The 7,504-nt window shown below is 38.3% G+C and overlaps 1 long non-coding RNA gene across 1 annotated transcript in view; it reads right to left on the bottom strand.

Annotated features, from left to right (window-relative positions):
- Positions 1 to 1,887: 1,887 nt before the first annotated feature.
- The window catches only part of LOC125616474, a 55,597-nt gene continuing 49,980 nt past the window's right edge, over positions 1,888 to 7,504 (bottom strand). Inside the window, exon 4 of the long non-coding RNA XR_007347101.1 lies at positions 1,888 to 4,652. This is a non-coding gene — a long non-coding RNA (uncharacterized LOC125616474). The remainder of the gene's footprint in view (positions 4,653 to 7,504) is intronic.

The following is a 7,504-nucleotide window of genomic DNA, read 5'->3' as shown; positions in this document are numbered from 1 at the left end:
CAAAAATCAGTTGTCTATGTAGATATGTTTCTAGACTTTTTATTCTATTCCATTGATCTATGTGTTTATCTTTTTGCCAATAAAACACTGTTTTGATTATAGTAGTCAAAAGTCAGTCTTGAATTTGGGTTTTGAATCCTTCAACATTGTTCTTGTGTTTCAAAATTACTTTGTTTATTCTAGATTCCTGTGCCTTTCCTGTGTACATTCCACAGTCCACTTAGTCACTTGTGATTCTAGAAAAATATACTGAGATTTTGATTGGAAATATATTGAATCGATAGATCAATTTGAAAGGAATTGTATTCTTAACAATTTGATTCTTTCAGTTTGCAAGCATGACATATCTTTGTATTTATTTAGGTTTTCTTTGATTGCTTCCATCAATGTTTTCAACACAGAGATCTTGAATATATTTTGTGAGATTTAACTAGTATCATTTTTGGTGCTATTGTAATTGGCATTGCTTCTAAAAATGTGAATTCCAATGTTCATTGCTAATTTTTAGAAATACAATTGAGTTTTTTATATTGACCTTGTATCCTGTAATTGACTAAACTGAGTTTTTAGTTGTAGGAGATTTTTGGAGGGTAGATTCTTTGGAATTTTCTATGTAGACAATGTGTTCATTTTAGTTTTATGCATATTTTTATCATTCTTATTGCTTTTCATTCCTCCATGAATCTTTGATATTTTATCTAGTATTATTTTCCTTCTGCCAGTAAATCTTTCTTCACTATTCCTGCTTCTTCTTCTTTTTTTTTCTTAGTATTGTTTTAGTTGTAATTGGACACAATACCTTTATTTTATTTATTTCTATGTGGTTCCAAGGATCACATAGAAATAAATAAATAAATAAATCTGTGCTAGGTGAGCACTCTACCGCTGAGCCACAACCCCAGCCTTGTTCTTCTTGTTTTTTGATGTTATAAATGATCCAACTTTTGTTTGATTGGAAATGTATTTGTTTTCTATTTATTTTTAAGGGATATTTTTGAAAGATATAACAGTAAGTTGGCAATTATTTTTGCCCTGAACTTTGAAGATACTCTCATTATCTGTCCTCCATTTTTTTTAATGGAGAAGTGGGTTATTATTACTAATTTGAAGGCCCTCTCTTTCTCTCCTCCCCATCATCTCTCTAAAAGGTTTTTTTTTTTTTTAGCAGTTTTACCTTGATGTGCCAAATGTGTGGGTGTGGTTTTTTTTTTTTTTTTTGAATTTATTCTGCCTTGACTTTCTAACACTTCTTAAATATGTGGCTTAATTTTTTTCCCTTTTGGAAAATTCTTAGTTAATGATCTCTTCAAATATTGCTCTTGCTTTAGTTTCTTTCTCTCCCTTTGGGACTCCAATTACACATAAGTTATGCCTTTTCACTCTGTTGTAAGGCTTTAATTTCCTTTCTTTATTTTCCATTTTGCTTCAGTCTGTGTGTTTCCTACAGATGTGTCTTCTAGTTTTCTGGTCCCCCCTTCAGTTGTGTCTACTACTATTAAACTGACCTATCCAGTTATTAATTTTAGTTATTATATTTTTCAGTTTTTCTGTATTTGCTCCCATTTTTTCAATAGATTCCAGTTCTCCGCTAATAATCTCCACTTGAAATTAATTTTTAAAAATATATTGAAGGGGGTGCTGGGATTGTGGCTTAGCGGTAGAGCACTCGCCTAGCATGGGCGGGACTCCGGTTTGATCCTCAGCACCACATAAAAATAAAGGCATTGTTTTGTGTCCATCTACACCAAAAAAATAAATATTAAAAAAAATATATTGAAGGGGCTGGAGTTGTGGCTCAGAGGTAAAGCGCTCGCCTAGCATGCGTGAAGCACTGGGTTCAATCTTCAGCACTACATAAAGTAAAATAAATACATTGTGTTCACCTATAACTAAAAAAATAAATATTTTAAAAAATTAAAAAATATATATTGAAGCTAGTTATTTTAAAATTGTATCTGATAATTCCCATGTATAAATCACCTGTAAGTCTGTTTGTATTATTTGGTCTTTCTCTCTGGTGTTTTGTCATTTGGTCTTGTCTCCTGGTAAGTCTGATAATTTTTTATTAAATGCTTGACATCATGGATAAAAAATTATCATGAAGATTTGTGCTTCTAGATAATATTATCTTCCTCTAGAGAGGATTTGCTCTTGTCTCAACTAGATCAAGGTCAGATTACCTTAATCTCTTCTTGGATTGAATTGGTTTAAATCTGGATTTTAGCTTTTGTAATGACTGACCTATTCATATATGCTAGAAATAAGATTAGGCCTTCTTTTTTAGCTATAACTCATCAAGGGTCCCAACTTAACCCCAGGGTTATTTTCCAGTTTCCTTTGCTTACAATGGCCCAGAACTCAATTCCCCCCTCCCCACCCCCATGAATTACAGGAAACTGCTGAAATTTCTTATCAACTTCTCAGTCCCTCAACTGCATACATATCTGTAAATGCCTTCTAGAGAAACATGCCATCTGATGTCTGGTTCATATGAATGCATTCATTTTCCCTTTGTGTTCTTGGCCTTTCAAATCTTCATTGTCCTGGTAACTTCTCTTCATGCTTAAACTTTCTTTTATAGTTGTTTTTGGCAAAGGTGTTTGTCTGACACAAGACAATATACCACAGGCAAAAGCAAAATTAATATCATGGGCTTTGGAGTCAAACTTTCAGGGTTCAAATTTCAATTCTATCATTATCTTGCTATGTGACTGGGAATAAGGTGTCAACTCTGAGCCTCAGTTTTTATATTTCTAAAGTGGGGACATATAGAATCTACCTTCTAGTGATATTGTGTGTGTGTACTTAGAAAAGTGCCTGGAAAACTGGAATACAAAATACTTTTTTTTGTATTGGTGTTTGCTATTATTATCTTCACTCTGACTAGGTTTTCTTTCCAGTTCTCTTCCATCGTATGATGTATATCATTAATGGACTTTTCCTGGCGACTGGATGAAGTCCAAACCCTACATTTGTAGTTCTCAGCCTTAGTGGCATGCTAGAGTAACCAGGGTGTTTTTAAAACTCCTGAGACCACAGCTGACCCAGGCCAACTACATCAGATTTTTTGAAGTGAGATCTACTTATCAGTATTTTAAAGAGATCACCAGGTAATTCCAGTGTTCAGCCAAGATCGAACACCCCTGCTTTACATTGTGGCTTTCAAGACCAACTGAAGTCCAGCCCCAACCTGCCTTTAATCACCACAATGCCCTTGCCTTTCATTGTGGGCATTCCTTGGTAGCAGGCCTATCTGTTCAAGGTCCAGACTTCATAATCCAGGCCTAGATAATCTCCTGGCAGATCACACAAGGCTCAGACACTGATGGGCTATCGCTTTGCCCTCCCTTCCATGGTGGTATGAGTGGGGACACAGGCATGAGCTTCTACCTTTGTCCCCTCCCCTGGGCTCCATTCCTTTATCTTAACTTGCATCTGTTCATGGCAAACTTTCCCAGGTATTTTTTCTGTCCTCCTCCTTATACTTCTACCAGATCTTCCTTTTTTTTTTTTACTTCCCTTTTCCCAAGACTAAGAGCCCCCATTCCTTTCAAGACACATACTTCTAACCTATTTTCTTGGCTGCTTGGCACGGTAGCTGGTTTCCAGATGTGGGTCTGGAGAAACCTGGGGTTCCCTCAACAGTGGCCAACCCATGCTCATTCCTCCCTCAGTTCCTTTGTGTTACCATCTACCTAGAATATTTCTACCCCTTCCCCTTCCTCTGCCATTCTGAATCTATCCAGCTTCCAGGCTCCAGGTCTTCCATGGTAACTACTCAGCATCTCCGGTGCACACTGATTTTCCTCCCCCACACTCCTGCTCACTTTGTCTATTCCACACAATTTTGCTCCCAATTATGTACAGGCCTCTAATGGAGAACCTGGGACACAGTAGAAATTCAAAACTGAAATCCCTTACCTGGAAAATCCCTTCACATCAGCACCTAGATTAGTATTTGAACAATTGGGGGTGGGAATCTTGGGGAGCCATCCTTAGAATTCTGCCAACCCTAAGAGTGCAGGGGCAGAAAGCCAGAGAACCATTAAGGAAAGGTCCCTTAGATCCAGTGTCCAGCGCCTTGCAGAACAAAAGGCACTTTTTGGGGTCATCTAGTCCAGACCTCTTCTTTTTCTGATGAAAATACTAAAACCCACAAAGGGGAAGAGAATTTATAGGTCATCTTCCATGCACCTACCCTGGGCCAGGTACTACACTAAATGCTTATGGGGGATACACCCATAAATAAGACTCAGCGTCTGCCCTTAGCATTTCATTACCCATGCACCCAAAGTCCACAGAATTTACTTTTCCTTCAGACTGTAGCCTAAACCCTGCAAAACCAAAAAATTGAGTCTTCCTTTCTCATCAGTTAAATAAGGATAAACATATGATTTAAGTGAGACAATGTGTGTAAAGTGCTTAACAGAGGGCTTGTCACTTTGTAAGGATTACATAAATAAATGTTAGTGATGATTACAATGAGCTGTACTCTGGTCCAAGTGGAAGAGGGGATTCTGTTAGGGAGAGCCAGGCCTTCTTTCTCTTGACCTTTCTGGGTAGTAAGGAGCAATACTTGGGCTCTCGTCCTTCCTCCTTTTCTCTTCTGAGAATTTTGAGGGTCTGGAGAGGTGCCTGGAACCTGGCATTTTCTGAAGAGAGAGGAAATAGATACAGAGAATAAAGAAAAAATAACAAAAGTGTCATCATAGGGATATGCCCGTGGGAATTATCTATTGTTTGGAGAAACAACAAACATAGGTTGAGCACCAGCTGTGTACCCTGCCTTGAGGTTCTCATTAGAGGGCGAGACAACTTCAGTGGTCCCCACTGAGAGTCTCAGGCTACTCTCGTCCTTTGCCTCCCTCTCTTTGTCAAGAGCTGTTGCAGTATCTCCTCCATCCAGGAAAGTTAGGTCTGTTTGGAGAAGGAAGGTGATTCTGTCATTGCTATAGTTAGGATGTGGTTTGTCCCCACCAAAACTCATGTTGGAATTTGATTCCTAACATGATGGTGTTGAGAGGCGGTGGGACCTGTTGAGATAATTAATTAGCTCATGGGGAATCAACCCTCATGAATGGATCAGTGTCTTTCTCAAGAGAGTGGCTTAGGTCTCCCAGGAGTGAGTTGGATTAGTTACCATGAGAGTGGGTTGTTACAAAGCAATGTCACTCTTGGTGTTTCGGCCTCTTTCCTGCGCTGCTTTCTGTTCTCAAAAGTGTTCCCACCATGTGATACCATTTGCCATATTATGACACAGAGTGTGTCTTCATGGACTTTTTAGCCTCCAAGCCCTTGAGCCAAAATAAACTTTATTTCTTTATGAAGTATCTAGTCTCAGGTATTTTGTTATAGCAACACAAAATAGACTAAGCCACATACTTACTAAAAAGTTCTTCTAGGAAACCGTGTCAGAGGAGGGGAAAGGGGGCTAAAATTGGGATTTCAAATTTTGGGATGTCAAAAATGTACTGAGTAACTTGGCTGTAGTTGAGAAAGGAGCATTGAAAAGAAGCTGGGAGAGCCTCAGAAAAACTAATTATAAAATGCCTCCCAAGCTAACCTCAGAGTGTTTAAAAACCTGCTTATTGTGTATTACTGATGGTAGAAGTTTGAGGCACTGCAACATGTTGATAGGGGAGATATTTTGTCAAGAGCAAAGGAGAACTGGGCACTGTGGTACACACCTATTATCCCAACTGCTCAGGAGGCTAAGGCAGGAGAATTGCAAGTTTGAGGCTACCCCAGGAACTTAGTGAGACCTTGTCTCTATATAAAAAATAAAAAGGGCTGGGATATAGTTCAGTGGTAAAGCACCCCTGGGTTCAACCCCTGGTACTGAAAAAAAACAGTCAAGGAGAGTGTCCACAGAGGTGTTATCTCTTCTGCTAACACTTGGGGCAGGCACTGCCTGTGATGAGCCAAGCCTTTTGGGCCACATCTGGTGACGTCCTTAGGGAGGCAGTCACTGGGTGGAAAGCGGGAGACCAGGGGGCAAAGGGGAATAGTGTGGTGGCAAACAGTTTTAAACATTTTGATGCTATTTAAATTATAAAGAGCCCATAAGTCTTCACGAGTTGACCATTCTGTATTTCTTCCAAGCCAGTGGGGAGGTGGGCTGTGAAGCTCTGTGAGTCAAAAAGCCCTCTTGGGCCACCTTTTTGTATAGACAAAGAATGAAAATAAATGACACAAGATTTAGAATAATAGTAATTGGGGGCTGGGGATGTGGCTCAGTGGCAAAGCGCTTGCCTGGCATTGGGTTCCATTCTCAGCACCACATTAAAAAAATGAATAAGCAAAATAAAGTTATTTATTTTGTAAAGTATAAAGTCCATCTATAACTAAAAAAAAAACCCAAAAAATAATAGTAATTGTATGCGGTGCAAGAAACATGACTTTCGTCCCTACTGGTGGGGTGTAAGTTTGTTCAATCTTTCTTGCGGCATTTGAACAGTATCAAAAGTCTTAAAAATGCTCATAACACTTTGATCTAGCAATTCTACTTCTAAGAACATGTTCTAGGGAAATTGCTGGACAAGGGCACAAAGATCTATGCACAGTGACATTCATTATAGTTTTGTTCACCACAGTGAACAGCTAAAACAAGCAAAATATCCAGTAATTAGAGATTGGATAATAAATGGAGGTCACTTCATGGAATACCATGCACTACTGTAAGGATGCTGCTGCTCTTTAATATTTATTGATATGAAAATATGGTTATAAATGAGAACCTGAACTACAGAACAATATATTCATTAAAATCTTATTTTCATAGATAAAAAATAGATCTACATTTATTTCAGTTTTTTTTTTCATCCCAAACTGTTATTTCACCTATGTGGTTTCACACTGCGATGGGCCCTGTGGAGGCCTGATGGCACACCGGTTATTGCCACAGAGTGGTTTACAGTCCCATGTTGTGATGATCATAGGTAGCCTGTGCACATTACTTTGCACAGTATCTGGTACACAGTGGGTAAGTAGAGGTGGAAAAAGTATTGCTTCCAGAAAGCCTCTTAAACTGTTAAAGAAAGCATTTTTTCTAGGATGGCTTGGCTGATGTGTTAATTTATTGGGTGCTGGGGACCTTGAGTATGCTAAGTACTTGCCATACCACTGAGTTACACCCTAGTCTCTTGGCATGAATAGAATAGAAAGTTGACACAAAAAATTGGCATAGTTTGTTGACCAGAAAGCATGTAGCTGGTATCTCAATTTTGAAAAAATTGTACATGCACCCATAAAAGACATCCGTAAAAATATAAGTTAAAAAATTTAACAGTGTTCGAATAATATTGGATCAACAGTGATTTTATGTCTTTTTTGGCTTTAACACACCCAATTTTTTTTTTCAATTTTTTATTGTGGGTTGTTCAAAACATTACAAATTTCTTGACATATCATATTCCACACTTTGATTCAAGTGGGTTATGAACTCCCACCTTCACCCCATACACAGATTGCAGAATCACATCAGTTACACATCCATTGATTTACA

The sequence above is a fragment of the Marmota marmota genome, unplaced genomic scaffold (genome assembly GCF_001458135.2).
Source record: "Marmota marmota marmota unplaced genomic scaffold, marMar, whole genome shotgun sequence".
NCBI lineage: Eukaryota > Metazoa > Chordata > Mammalia > Rodentia > Sciuridae > Marmota > Marmota marmota.
This window is presented reverse-complemented; position numbering and strand designations above follow the sequence as displayed.